The 16298-nt window shown below is 39.8% G+C and overlaps 1 pseudogene; it reads left to right on the top strand.

The window, feature by feature from the left end:
* Window positions 1-3344: 3344 nt before the first annotated feature.
* LOC119512099 lies at window positions 3345-4670 on the top strand (annotated as a pseudogene).
* The last annotated feature ends 11628 nt before the right edge of the window (window positions 4671-16298 follow it).

Here is a 16298-nt window from a genome sequence, read left to right as displayed (position 1 = left end):
GAACATTTCAGACAGGGGACAGAGCATGGTCAAAGGCCCTGCAGGGGTGGGGAGGGAAAAGAGAGAGCACAGCATGCTGGGGGAGCAGAAAGAAAACTAGAGTGGCTGGAGCACAGAGAGTCTGGGGAGCCAGGGCTAGATGACACTGGAGGGGAAGGCAGGGGCACAATATAAAGGGTCTTGAGGTGTTAGGAATTAGGGTTTCCATCATCAGAGCAATGGAAAGCCTCTGGGGTGGAGTTGGTGTAATTAGATTTGTATTTTGAGAAGATCCCTTTCACTGTTGTGTAAAGAATGAATTAGGGGATGGGTACATGAGTGGATATAGAAAGGGGTGGCTGTTTGAGACCAGGATTCAAAAAGGGTTGCTGGGTGCCCTGATTAAATGCATCTTCAACTCACATTATTCATTCCCACACACTGTTATTCTTTTCTCTGTTCCTCCTTCATGGTCTCAAAATGGCCTGTTTCTACCTCTACCACAGCATTTAACATAGTGTATTGTTATTGTTTATTTTGTCTCATTCATTAGCATGAGGTGCTAATGACAATGAGTATCTTCATTCACTTCTCTCCCTTTCCTGCTCCCAAGTGTGTTTAGTCTGGTATTTGAAACATAATAGGTTTTCAAATAAATGCCTGTAGAACTGGAGTGTATCCTCCTCCACTTTTCACTCTAAGGTAGTGGAAAGTCTGCACTCACTGTCTTCACCTTTTCATTTTACATTCATTCCCACCCTTCAACGCTCCACTGAAAATCCTCTTGCTAAGTATCACTACAATCTCCTAATGACCAAACACAATGGACAAAAACAAACAACTGAATTGTTCTTGCCTTAGCTTGAAATCGCTGCTTCATTAGTTTCTTCTAACTGCACCTTCCTTTTTTGAAAACTTCTTCCCCTAGTCCCCCTGACCCCACTCTCTTCTGGTACTTTATTCTCTAAATTGTTTCTCCTCAATCTTCTTTAAGGCCTCACTTCCTCTATTTGTCTCTCGAATATTGGTGTTCCAAGAATTCTAGCCTCAACTTTCTTTATTCCTCTTCCTAGGTGATTAATTCATACACACTTAAAATTTAAGCTATGACCTTACATGCTGATGACTCTGTGATCTACCCATATATTCATCCTCAAACTTTCTTCTTAGCTCCCATTCCAGTTTGCTAAAGCTGCCATTAAGCAAAATACTAGAATTGGATTGGCTTTTATAAAGGGGATTTATTAGGTTACAAATTTACAGTTCAAAGGCCATAAAAGTGTCCAAACTAAGGCATCAATAAGAGGATACCTTCACTGAAGAAAAGCCGGTGGTGTCCAGAACACCTCTGTCAGCTGTGAAGGCACGTGTCTGGCATCTGCTGGTCCTTTGCTCCCAGGTTGTGTTTCAAAATGGCTTTTTCCAAAATGTCTCTGGGCTTCTGTCTCTCTTAGCTTTTCTCCGCTCTCTGCTTGGTTCTCCTGGGGAGTTTCTCTCTAAGTATCTGGGAGTCCTCTCTTAGCTCCTCTGGGGCAAACTCTGGGCTTCATCTCTTAGCTTAGCATCTCCAAACATCCTTCTGTCTGCATCTTCCAGCATCTCCATGCATCTGGGTCTGTGTCAGCTCTTAGCTTCTCCCCAAGGCAAACTCTGTATTACATATCTCAGCCTCTCTCTGAAACGTTTCTCTCAGCTTCTCTGAGCTCTTTCTCTCCTTGAGCTCTCTTAAAGGACTCCAGTGATCTAATTAAGACCCACCTGTAATGGACAGAGTCACACCTCCATGGAAATGATCTAATCAAAAGGTTTCACCTACAGTTGGGTGGGTCACATCTCCATGGAAAAAACCTAATCAAACGTTCCACCCTAATCAAAAGCCTAAAAAGTCTGCCTCCACAAGATTGCATTAAAGAACATGGCTTTTGCAGGGGACATATAGATTTGAACCAGCACATGCTTAAAACAGTATGCTAAATACCTGTACCTAGGTGTACCACAGGCACCTCAGACTCAAATATGAACTCATTCTCCCCTTTTAATCCATCTGCAAACCTGCTCCCTCCGCTTTACTCCCTGACTCTGTAAATGGCACAACCATTTAGCCTGTCACCAAAACCAGAAAACTGGAATCATCCTTAATTGCTCCCTTCTTATTATCTCCTACATCCTGTTGACAGATAAACACCTCTTGGGTCTGTGTCCTCCTCTCCATGACCCCCTCCTTCCCTAACATCTTAGATCGGACCCCTGTTTGATCTCTCCTTTTATCTGCCTCAATCCTCTGCCCCCTCTAATCAGTCCTCTTTATCACTACCAAAGGAATTTTTCTGAATATCTGACTACATCACTACCTGATTACTCATCATCTATATAAAACCCATACTACTACATAATCTAGCCTCCACCTTCAGCCTCATATTCCATCATCTCCCCATATGCAACCTGTAATATAAACATATTCAACTACTTTAAAGCGTCTTGAACTTGTCAACAGTTTCCCTATCCACAGACATTTGTACAGGCTTTTCCTTCTGCCTGGAATGCTCTTTCCCAGTTGGTCTGACAAATTCCTGTTCATCCTCAGGATTGTTTGAGCATCCCCTCCTCTGTAAAGCCTTCCCTTGCTCACTGGGAAGAGTTTGGTGGTCCTCCCTGTGTTCAGAAGGCATTTTGATATTTTCATATTATACCACTTATCTTCTATTGTAATCATCTCTACCTGACTAATTCCTCGACTTTGAACCACTTGACAGAATGACCATGTCTTATCTATCTTAATATCCCCAGTGCCTGGGACTGTAGCTGATCCAGCACACAATGGTTAGAAAGACAGATGAGTATATCAAAAGAAAGCCTCTTTAGTCAAGAAATTTACTATTGGATAAATCAACCTAATCTATAAATAAAAATGGAAAAGGAATGTAGATCTATGTATGAATGAAGGCAAATTAATAAAATGCCATTAAACTAAAACCAGAACTTACATGTAAAAGTAGTCATTGTAAGTCTATTGGAAAGAGATGGATTATTCATTAAATGGTATTGGAAAAATGGATAATTTAGAAAAAAAATTAATTTAACATCCTGATCTCATGTCATGCCCCAAGATTAAATCCATATCATGTAAATTACATGTATGTAATGTAAAGAAATTGCATGTGAATAATAAAGCCATTTTAAAAACTGGTGGAAAATTTCAGCAAATAGTTATTTGCTCTCTGGATGAGAAATCTCTTTCTAAGCCTAAAAGGAATGGAAGAAAAAGTCTAATAGATATGACTATATGAAAATGTAAATCTTCTGTATATCAAAAACATATAATTACATGTCAAACAACACACTGGGAAAAACACTTGGCTACAAATATGGTAAAGGGTTTTCAGGTAAGAGCTTATAAAGATTGATTTTAAAAGTCACTAAGATTTCAACAGAAAATAAGCAAAGGATGCAAATGCATACTTTACAGAAAAGAAAGTGTAATAGTTAATAAACACATTAACATCATTAATTATCAAAGAAAAATAAATTAAAACAATAGTTAGATACTGTTTTTTGCCTGCCAAATTGATAAAGATTTAAAACACAATAAAACTGAATGAAAACCAACGTACAATGAACCACATACGCATGTCTAGCAACGAGAAGTTTAAACAGACATAGCCTTTCAGGAAAGCAATTTGTAAATAAGTATCAAGAGGTTAAGAATGTTCACATCATTGTACCCATTATTCCACCTCAAGAATCTATCCTGAGAGAGGAAGCTACTGAAGTGGGAAGCTGGAAGCAATGCAACCGGGGAGAGAAGGGAGAGACCCACAGACACACCTGTGCCTTCTCGTGTAACAGAGGAGCTGAGGATGCTGGCAGCCTGTCTCCGGGGTCTAGGTATCATCTCATTGATGCCTCGATTTGGACATTTTCACAGCCTCAGATCTGTAAACTTATCAGCAGAAACTGATCTGAGTAGAAGGTCCTGCAGAGACCCATCCCTTGGCTCAGCACTGATGAAGCCCCAGACTCTTTGACGATGGAGTAGCTGAGTGTTTCAGAGGATTCACAAACAAAATTAGGCTGGGCCTTTAACCAAAGTGACTGTATGCAAAGACAGAGAAGGAAAGCCGAAGTCTTTTGGATTTGTCTGCTTTAAACACCCAGAATCAGTATCTTATGCCATAGCTCCGCTGAATGGAATTCATTTATATGGAAGACCAATTAATGTACAGTATCGATTTGGGAGTTGTCATTCCTCCAAACCAACTAACCAAAGTTTTGAGAACTTGGTTAAGACAAATTCACACAGCTACAGGAATGAAGAAGTTGTGGGCAGATCTTCACTTCCCATGCAGTTCTTGCCAATCAATAATGCTGCTTTACCTCAAGAATGCTTTTTCTTTTAGAAGATGCAGTGGCGTGCCTACAATCCAATGAGGCAGCTTCCTTACTATGCGATGACAGCACCACTTCCTAATAGCCCATCTCTGTCTTCCTCACTAAATCGTGTTCCAGAATCAGAGGCTGGATCCAGCTCTTATGAATGGACTCACCAACAACCAAGTGACTCTGACTTGTATAAGATGAATAAACAAAAGAGGCAAATGCAAACCAGAGATAGTGACAGTAGCACAGAAAACAATAAAGAAAATGAATATGGCCAAAAGCTCCAAAATGGTAAGAAGAAGGAAAGATATTAGTATTAGGTTCAACTGAAAGATTTGTCTACACTGGTCTTAATTCTCTTAAAAGAAAAAGCCTGTGTTCTACCAAAAGACTGATTTCATGGCTGCCATTTTTGAAATATATAATAATATGACTTACCTGATTTGGTATTCAATTTTGGTCTCGAATGACGAGAACAAACTTGGGTTTGTTACAGTATTGTTGACCCATTGACAACATTGTTTCTATTTTAGCACTCATGATGAAATTGCACTAAACTATAAATCCAAAGTTACTCACTGAGTGTGATAATGAAAAAGTTCAAAAATTGATTGTGGTGGTGAATGCATGACAATATAATGGTACTGTGAACAACTGTACACTGTGGATGATTGTATGGTTTATGAATATATCTCAATAAAATTGAATTATTTAAAAAAAAGAATAGAAGGGATAAGGAGCATGGGATATTTTGGGTTTTCTTTTTTATTTTCTTTTCTGGGGTAATGAAAATGTTATAAAATGGATCATGGGGATGTATGCACAACTATGTCATGATACTAGGAGCCATTGATTGTATACTTTGGATGTTTGTATGGTGCGTGAATATATTTCAATAAAATTGCATTTTAAAAATCTCAAAAAAAAAAAAAAAAGTTACTCACTGAACACTCCGGTATAAGAAACTGTGCTCTCCTAGATTGTTGCCTATAAACCTCAAGTATAAATAGACTGGGGTTAGAAATGGAGCTGTGGATTTTCTGAAAGAAACTACTGCATATATTTAAGAATTGCTTGATGTTCCTAATGAAGGCTGAATATTTAGGCTTTATTTTCCTATGTTAAAACTTTAGATAATGTTTTATTTTTTGTGTCTAACTATATTGTTTCTGAGCCTTACTCTCCTATGAGTTTATTTCATGAAGCAAGGACATATGAAAATGATATCAAAGGAAAGATGATTATAATAGGACTAGCCTTTGGTTCATTCCTATTTGATATGATTGTATATAAATAGGGATAGTGGCCTCCTTAATTCTCACTGTTTACTGTATTCAGTAAAAATCAGTTGGCTGTGTCATAATTTATTACCTACCTCTTTTGCAAGTTGGATTTAGAGAATATATTTAACCTATTTAAATCTCAATAATTTCATAAACAAATAAAGGGAATGATATTTTATTAATGTATGCTATTTAATATTTATTTTTGTCCAAATCAAGTTTCCTATTTGCAGTCCATTTATATTTAGAAGGTAGAGTACATGTAAAATAAATGACTTATTTGGACATATTTGTTCATTTTGTAATTCTTCATAAACTAGAATGATGAAAATATTTATTTACTAAAGCAGATTGAGAGTGAACTACAATTCAATGGGAAAACCCATACTGGGATATTTCTTTTACTTGTTGCATAGCACTTTACAGTTCTTTTTTATTTGAAATAATATTTAATATTTGTTTTCAACAAAATGAGAAGCTGAATTTAACTTTTGGTTATAAATATAAAATGTAGTGGAGTTTTAAATGTAATTATTAGTCTATTTCCATCTGATCAACATGAAAAACCAAATTCTGCATGATGTAGTTTGATCTATACCTTCATATTCCTGAATATTCAAACAGGAAAAGATGGGACTTTTTCTTTAAAAATGTACATGTTTTTTTTTCCAACTTAGAATCATGATAAAGGGAAAATGTGTTTCTACAACTTACCTTAACCCTAAATTATTTCATTGTGATTGTTTTTATAGGAAATACATATGTAAGAAATGTATTTTAGCAATTAAAAATGACATTTTTGTAAGAAAATTATTTGAAATATTAAATTAACTAGAATTTTAAAAAAATCTATGCTATGAAAAAAAGAGAGGTACTGATATAGAGGTTTATATACAACTGTGTTTATCCTGACATCTCTTATAACAGTGAAAAATTAGAAGCAATCTAAACATCCAAGAATAGGAAGATTATTACTTAATTATGTCATATTTATACAATGGAATACCATGCAGTAATTTTTGAAAATCATGTTTTTGAAGAGTTCATAATGGCATAAAAAAAAATTTATGACACGATGTAAAATACATTATCAGTAAAAAAAACTATATACAGCACGATCCAAATTTTCTTAAAAGTAAGGAATCTACAACACTATGAATATAAATAAATATTCTAGAAAAACAAAAAATATAAATAAAATAAATAGTTGCTAAAAATATATGCAGATACAACATAATGCTAAAATGGTTATTAAGCGGATGTGGAATTATGGGTGCTTTGAGTTTTCTTCTTTACTGTACTTGATATTCCTGTGAAGATGTGTTACCTTTTTTTTTAATATTCATTTTATTGAGATATATTCACATACCATGCAGTCATACAAAACAAATCGTACATTCGATTGTTCACAGTACCATTACATTGTTGTGCATTCATCACCAAAATCAATCCCTGACACCTTCATTACCACACACACAAAAATAACAAGAATAATATTTAAAGTGAAAAAGAGCAATTAAAGTAAAAAAGAACACTGGGTGCCTTTGTTTGTTTGTTTGTTTGTTTGTTTCCTTCCCCCATTTTTCTACTCATCCATCCATAAACTAGACAAAGGGGACTGTGGTCCTTATGGCTTTCCCAATCCCATTGTCACCCCTCATAAGCTACATTTTTATACAATCAAGACATGTTACTTTCAAAATTACAGTTTTTTGTTTTGTTTTGTTTTGTTTTGTGAAGACACACGTAGACTGAAGGGAAGCTGAAGCCCGTGTGAAGATGAGGTCCATCAAGCAAAGCTGACTGCCACTCGGGTATTTGAAGGTGATGCTATGTTCACCCCTGGGCTCCCATCCACTGGAGATTCATAAATTACTGGCATAGTTAGAAGACCGTGCTTCTGCCAACCCAGTACGTATCTAGAGCAGAGCTCATTCTCGGAAAAGTGGTGTAGCGCTCTCGGGGTTCCAGCCTGGCTCTACCACTCTCTACCAGTGTGACTAAAGGAAGTCACCTAAATGCCCTATAAAATGGAGGCGGTCCTGGCACCCACCTGATAGCCATGAGGGTAGAAAGTATGACACCCATGTCAAAGAGTGAAGGTCTCCTGTCCAGATAAGCACTTAACTATAAGCTCCTTTTGGAATCAGTTGTAAGTGATTAAAGTGTCAGAGCTTGCCTGATACACAAATAAACATTTCTCTAAGTTTTTACTGCAAAGACATAAACTTTAGGGTTGACAAGAGCATTAAATGAGTTAATGCATGACTCTGTGTAAGATATTATTTCACAAATTACTGAAATGCTGTAGGTTAATGTCCAAATTATTATATTTGTTGACTGAACTTGCATGAAAAATTAAAATACAATAATAAGGATGTCTAATTATCAGCCAAAGTGCTGCTTCAGGGGAAACGCTTACTCTTAGGCTTGCCGTGGATGCTTTCAAATAACAATCATTCTTCCTGTTGTTCAGGAAAAGATCAGAATCCAGATTGAACTTTGGAGCCCTGAAAAAAAAAGAGTGATTTACTTCCCTCAAAAGACATTTCACTCCTGGAGATCAAGTCTATGGACTGCCACCATCCAGCCTCATGGTAGGTTTGGGCACCATGATGTGTCTTTCTTGTGAAAAGCTCAGTGTCTCCCAGGTATTATTGTCTGGTATTGATAGGTAGTCATTTATTTTTTTAACTACATGTATGTGTCTGTTCTCCCCCAACTGGTCTGGAGGCTTCTTGAAGACAGGACCTGTGTCTTTTACTTCCTATACTTAGTACAGAGTTGTGCATGGTAAAACTGATGAATGAATATGTATTAAGTAAATAAATTACAGATCAATCCCATGCCAGCCTTGTGTGTCAGTGAAGTGACTTGGAAGGTCCAGAAAAGCCCTGTTGCCTCAAACACCTCCCTTCAAGTCATGCTTCTTATAGATAAAACATTATCTCCAGAAGACTCAGATTAAACATAAATATCTAACCTTAGAAGTAAAACTCACTAGCACATTGTCTCTCTAACAAGTTCTTGGCAGAGAGCTTGGCCTAGGATTATGTCCAAGGAAACAGCTAAAGAACCTAAGGTCCCATTTTGGGGGTGCTGATTAGGAGAAGCACCCCAACGAGGGTCGAGAACAGATGCAGCGAGGAGAACAGAGCACAAGTCCACTGGGCTGGGCACCTGAAGGGTGGGGCAGAGAATGCCTACTAGCTAGGCCAGAGGGCATCTCAACAACCAGAATTTACCTGTAGCATAGAGCCTGCCTAATGCAGCTCTTTGGTTATGAACCAAGTATTGGAGTGAATTTCCATCTGAACAAGGTAGAAGCTAAGTCACCAGACAAATGACTAATCCTGCTCAGAGCATTGTCCCAGTGGTGACAAGGATCTAGGCCAATGATCTATGCAGCCTGCTCTGCTTTCAGAAGCACCTGCTGCTCTCAATTGCAATGAGAACCAAAGCAGGGAAGCAGAGAGAAACAGTTTCTGGGGTAACCAGAGGGCTTTACTAACTCAAATTCTCATCTGGAATTGCCCTCAGAAGCATGTGGGAATGAGGTAGTACTGCCCTTCACCTCACACCCACAACCAATATAGTACACAGTGTGTGTGTATAATCCCAGCACTTTTTTTTCCTATAAATTGCTTGCTAGGGCAATGGGTGAGAGTCAAAAGTCAGGAGGATCCAAAGGCAGTTGGTAGATCATGACTACCACCAACTCCCAGCAGGAAACAGACAAGGAAGGTTCCTATGGTTACAAGGGCCTGGCTGGTTTATTACTTTCATTCTGATGGGCGTTTGTACAAGAAGAAAGCGAAGTACAAAATATTTTATAGCCTTTCAGATAGAAAGTTTGATACTCATTTAAAAGAATGAAGGTTCCATGTAAAGATGAGCACTTGACTATAAGCTTTGTTCATTCTGTTCTCTCAGCTGAAATGCCCTCCTTTGTGGTTTTGTACACATATGAGAATGTACTCTAGTTCACAATGAAAAATGTATTTGTTACTGTGATTTGCAATACAAAACGTTCTAAAAACACTGCCCTTCAAGTTGATTGAATCTACCCTCAGAAAGCAGTTGAGCAACCATCTATTGTTACTCAAGCAGACCCTTGGAAGGTCTCACATACCCTTTCAATTCACTATCAAAGTATTTACCCTATAAAAACAGGCCTCTTCTAAGATGGGCAAGGGCATGAGTGGGAGGGAGCTAAGATTCTGGCTACATGACCTATAAGCAGTTTATATGACATAATTATTGAATGTGCTCCATGGTACTGGGTAGTCGTGGACATCACAGGACAGTAATTCCTCCAGAGTAGAGCCCATTTCTTCCTGTGGCACTCCTGTGAGTAAGAACTGGGCTGCTCTCAAGATAGGAAGCCCCAGAGACACCCCTGGGAAACCTCCCTCTGTCTGGTACACCTCCACGGGCAGTTCTTATTGTCCCAAGAAACACAAAGGACTTGACATTAGAGGTTCAGATTTTAGTCCTGCTGTCACTCATAGGCTGGGTCATCTGGATAACAGTGCAAAACCTGCCTGAATGTGCCTTGAATAAAGACACAAACTTCATATGTAAAATAAGGATGTTATTGAGGAATTCTGCCACCCTTGTGGTGGAGTGGGGAAGGCCAAATAATGTAAGGTGAGAACAAGCTTTGTGAAATGCTAGGGGTGTGTTGGATGTGGTCATTAACAAAGCACCTGGATCCCCTCACCTCTCTACCTGGAACCACACTCCTGGAGAATCAGGGCATGCCCAGAGCCCTGTGTGGGGTCTGTGGGGGGCCCTGGAGCCTGAGTCCTCCAGAGGGAACTGGCTGCCCAAGCCTCCAGCCTCTAAGCCACGGGCAGGGACAGTCCCCAGAGTGAACGCAAATGCTCTGCTTGCTCAGGAACACACAGGAGTAATGTCTGCTGCTAGTCCTCAGCCTCGAGTGACACATTTGGATGCCAAAGGCTGCTTCAGGGTTGGCTTTTCTCTCACTACGGTGAGTCCTGCCTGGCCTCACCTCTGCCATGAGGCATCCTATCCTCAACCCCGGATGCAGGAAAGGCTCTGGGCTGCAAGGAAAGGAAGGAATCCACTCAGTCTATCCCTCACTGTACTTAGGTGAATGCTTTGGGGAGATGTGCTATCTCTGCTCCCCTCTGCACTCATCTAAACACTATTAGCTTAATAATAATTATGTGTTGGGCCCAAGATGAATGGATGGGTAGTGAAAAAAGAGTCTCCCCTATAGACTGTCAACAACCTTTAGGGATTTGCAACCTTCTTTTAGATGAAGGAGAGAGGACTGTGAAGACAAAGATGGGTAGTGGCCTGCCCTGGAAGGACGCCTCCTCCTCTCCTCCCAAACTTGTGGGAACTCAGAGCTCAGTAAGAACTTCTGGAATGGGAGTCATTTAAATAGATCTGCCTGAGGTCCTCTGGTTAAGTCTCCGTTATTCCACTCCTATATTCAGGGATGGCTTTTCGCAGGGCAGCCTCTACCACAGGGAAGTCCTGTGGCCGGCAGCACACGTTCATCCATAGCAGGCACAGCAGACCCTGGAGCACTAGTTTATCCATCAGCCCCTGGTAGATCTCTGGGTCCGCCACCATCCTGCTGAGTCTCTGCTTTGCATCATTCAGCAGGACAGAGACCAGGTCATTCCAGCCTCTCAGGGCTTTGAGTCTTGCCTGGTTCCTCACGGTGGACATCTCAATTTTCTTCTGCTGCTCTATCTGCTTCTCCTTCTTCTCATAATACTCCATAATCTTCAGTCTCTGGGTCTGCACAAGGCGTCCTTTCTCAATGTTGAATTTTCCTCAGCCTTAGCCACCTTCTGCCATCTTGATTGGAAGCTACTGAGTGCCAGAGCTTATCTGATACACAAATGAACATGTTTCTAAGTTTAGACTACCAAGACATAAAGTTAAGGGTTGACACACTGAAGATATGTGGTGTGGTGAAAGAATATAGGTTTCAGAGTCCCTCACATGGCACCCTCACAACGATGGGATTGTGAGCATCATTTAACTTTGCTTAACCAGTTTACTGATGTGTAAAATGGAAATTAGTGATACCTAGTTCACAGATTAAATGAGATAATGTAGAAAAAGCATGTTTTGAGTGCCTGTTTAATGTTTCGTTTTCCCTTCTCTTCCTTTATAAATGGTCCATCAAATTAACTAACTACTAAGGGAGCTTTCTACACATTGCCAAATAAGGCTCTGAAAATCCTCATGAGTAATGAGAATCTAAAAAATAAGTTGTAAAAAGGAAAGCAGTCTGTTTTGTTAATATTTGTACTTATCCAGAACAAGATAGTGGCTGATTTGATCAATTCTACCTGCTGAAGTTATCTGTATGTTTATCTGTCTCCCTTCTGAAGCTAGAAACTCCTCAAGGGAATGTACAAAGACCCAGAACTCAGTCTTGTGTAACTTGAATCTCTACAGAACTAGTGTGGGGCCTCACAGTCTGATTGTCCATTAAACTGAATCTGTTTCTCTCTCCTCCTCCTCCAATTCATTCCGAAGTACCATTCTTTTTAGGTAATTTAGGGTTCCTTTAAGGCTCACTCTTAAGCTAGCTCTCACATTTTTGCCCCCATTTTATATCCACCAACATACCCAGCGTCAAGGGGTTATTTGTGCTTTAGGAAAGGAATATTTCTAAACGTCACCTGGCTTGGTAACTTGTAAGCCAAACTCTGCCTTGTGTCCTTATCTACAGCTCACACCTTTACCTTGTATAATTTCCCCGTTAATGTTTGCCACTCAATAGAACTATTGTTTTCTCCTACCAAGCCTTTTGTATCTAAGAATAAGGATAAGTATGATATACTTCATATCAAAAATGGTTTACTAATCTTTCACCAGTCAGAAATATTCTTTTAGCTATTTTTAGCATTGAGACCCACATGCTATTTTTCTTGGGCTGTCCTGGTGACTGAAAGAGGAGATGGAAACATGGTCCCTAACATAACAGTGCTCCAAATATGTTAGTGTCTCACCTCTCCACTCATTAGCCACTAGCTGTATTCCAGCAAGTTCTGTCAGCTGCTGACCACAGAGAAAATGCTTCCTGTAGATTTGCTTTCTATAGGATTTTATATCATCATCATCATCTCCATCATCATCATCATCATCACTATTTTAGTCAGATGCTAGTTGACCTAATAACTTCTGCATGGAAATGGAAATATGGTCATTACTATATTTGTATAGGAAACTTCCCTACAGATTTATGAAAGTTCCCCTTCTTTTTGCAAACAGGGAACCAACAAAGACATGACATATTCTCCCTCCCGAATCCTCAATCCACACTCTTTATTTCCTTCTTCTTTCACTTCCTCTACTAATTCACTGCAATCATTCTCCCTCTTCTCACTCAGTCCTCAATTAACTGCTGATCCTTAGCACCAGGAGAGTGAGCTGCCCAGACTACCAGGAATGTAATCAAGCTGCATACATTGAGTCAGTTTGGTATAAAATGATATGTGCCGTGTGTGCTTTAGCTGGACTATGACACTTGACAACTCATCCTGAGTAGGAGAATAAATGAAATAAAGTTTGTGACATTTAGTTCATTCTTACTACCCAAGCTGATTTTCTAGGGACATCTCAGGAGTCCCTATTGGGACACACAGATAATCGCATAAAGGAAAGCAATCTAAACTTGTGCTTTTCCTTATCATGTCTTGCAAACAGCCAGTGCATCAGTTCTCAACCGGCTCCATGAGAACCCATGGAGACAGCCTTGATTAACCCTGCCTGGTTACCAGAAGAGGGAACTTCCTTCAGAGATGTCATTAAACATGAACAATGCCATGTCTGATAAAGCCTGTCAGGTTTCATCAGACTATGGTACACATTATAAATCACCCATCATAAAGATCCTACCCCTCTCTGATCCTGAGAAAGCAAAGGTTAAGGTCCATTTCTGTTTGCCACACCCTATTTTCTTCTGTTTAGGCTGTAACACAATCCCTGCAACCATCTGGTTCCTCTCTTAGAGGGCTCTAAGAATCCTATATTCTTTTTACAGTGCCAAATGATTAAGCCACACACAAAGCAGGTGCCTGGTAAATACTTATTAATGATGGTGACCCAATAATTCAGGTAGTTATTAGTTAAGAGTGGCCACCTCATAACCCCTCCTTCTCCATATGCTCCTACAGAGAGCACATCCTCCCTTCCCCACAAAGGTTGCCAGCATTTCCTCTGCAGGAAATGGCAGTCATCCTGAAGGCCCCTGACCTTTGTACCAACTATTAAACATGTACAGTTTAGGCTGGTTTCCATCCCCCTCTCAGAGCACGTCAGGCAAATCCCTTCATTCCTTCTTGTCCTGTTACCTCAATCACTGCCAGAAGATCAAGACTTCTGGGTCATCAGCATCACCATTTCATCCTCACCTCAAAACCCCGAGTACATTCCCTGATCTGACCTAACCCCACTCTTTTAACCCCTTCTCAAACTTTTCCACTGTGCCCTTTGCAACTCCAGATCTGTCCTCAAATGTCCTCATAGCCTCACCCTCTTCTTTAAACGTTCCTTCCACCTGATGGTGAATGAACCTGGCTGTCCCTGAGGACCCCATCTCCTGAGCAGCCCTCTCAGGTAGAAGCTGTCTTTATTTTCCCCCTCAAATCCGAGTCACCTCCTCAGGGCCAGGGAGTGTAGTAGGTGTTCCGTTGCCATTCCTAAAGTAGTTCTTTACCTTCCTACTTCAAACAACCCAACTCCTTTGAAGTCCCTGCTATCACTTCCTGTCCTTACAAGCTTGCTTGCTCAAGAACTCCCCTTGCCACAGTTCCTCAACCTTGTCTGACAATCACATCTCTTTCCTGTCTTGTCTTCACTTCCAAACCCTGCTTGGGCTCATGGGCTAGCATTTCTATTCCTCTTTTGCAAACACCCTCCACAACAATCCTGTGCTTCTTTCTTTTACATACTGACCTGGAATATTCCATTCTGGTTGAACCCAACTAACTACTGTCTTAGAGTCTGCAACCAAGCAGCTAATCCTTGTTGGGGAAAAAATCACACCATTTAGCTGTTTACAGTTTGAACTGATGACCTGAAACCACAAATGGTCACTGGACACTGCCTGGCAATACTATCAAGTTTTCTGGGAGTGTTCACTTTACCACTGTAAAATGACTACTTCTCATTTTTCTTTTTTTTCTTAAAAACTCTCATACCATGAAACATTAAGGAGAAACAGAATGTGTAAATCACTTCAAAATATCTCTCTCCAAATATTTATTATTACTCTGATGGTTCTAACATTTCCACAAACTCTTTAGTTCTCCTCCATTCAGAAGGTGGTACTTAATTCCCACCCACCCCCCAACCCCCTTGAATATGGACTAGATGTTGTGACTCCTAATGAATAGAGTATGAAAAGGCAAAAGTAATAACTTTACAGACACCACCTTCTCCAAGTGATCAAGGTTAACATCACCAGTAATAGATCATGTTGACATCACGTACCCCTGTTTAGGATTTGATGAGAAGGGCTTAAAACCTCTGTGACAATGTTCTTGAAAATCTATAACCTCAGTCTAATCATGAGAAAACCTCAGACAGATCCCACTTGACAGACATTCTACAAGACATCTGACCAGTACTCTTCAAAAGTGTCAAGATCATGAAAGAAAAGGAAACTCACAGGTTGGAAGAGACTAAGAAGCTACGTTGACTAAATGCAATGTGGGATTCTGAATCAGATCCTGGAACAGTTAAAGGACATTAGTGGAAAAGACAAAAGAATTCTGAAAAAAGTCTATGATTTAGTTAATAGTATTGTATCAATGTTGATTTCTTAGTTTTAATAAAATACCGTGGTTCTGTAAGATGATAACATTAGAGGGAACTGGGTAAAGGGCATATGGGAACTCTACTATCTTAGCAAGTCTTCTGCAAATCTTAAATTATTTCAAAATTTAAAAAAAATTTAAATCTCTCATATCTTCTCATCCCACACCCTTCTCTCAGCTGATGCTCTCGCCTTATACATCATTGAAAAAATGTCCTTCTGCATGCTGCGCCCTCTGTCTTAGGGCTTGTCCCTATGAAGCTTGTTGCTGCAAACGAGAGGCTAAACCTGCTTATAATTGTGCCTAAGAGTCTCCCCCTGACTACCTCTTTGTTGCTCAGATGTGGCCCCCTCTCTCTCTCTCTAGCTAAGACACCTTGGCAGGTGAACTCACTGCCCTCCCCACTACGTGGGACCTGACTCCCAGGGGTGTAAATCTCCCTGGTAACGCAGGATATGACTCCCGGGGATGAATCTGGACCCCGCATTGTGGGATTGAGAACATCTTCTTGACCAAAAGGGGGATGCAAAATGAAATGAAATAAAGATTCAGTAGCTGAGAGATTTCAAAAGGAGTCGAGAGGTCACTCTGGGGGACATTCTTACGCATCATATAGATAAAACTTTTTAGGTTTTAATGTATTGGAATAGCTAGAAGTAAATACCTGAAACTACCAAACTCCAGCCCAAGTAGCCTTGACTCTTGAAGACGATTGAATAACAATGTAGCTTACAAGGGGTAACAGCATGATTGTGAAAACCTTGTGGATCGCACTTCCTTTATCCAGTGTATGGATGGATGAGCAGAAAAATAGGGACAAAAACTAAATGAAAAATAGGGT

This window comes from Choloepus didactylus, chromosome 17 (genome assembly GCF_015220235.1).
Source record: "Choloepus didactylus isolate mChoDid1 chromosome 17, mChoDid1.pri, whole genome shotgun sequence".
Classification (NCBI taxonomy): Eukaryota; Metazoa; Chordata; class Mammalia; order Pilosa; family Megalonychidae; genus Choloepus; species Choloepus didactylus.
The sequence above is the reverse complement of the archived record's forward strand: the minus strand, read 5'-3'. Positions and strand labels throughout refer to the sequence as shown.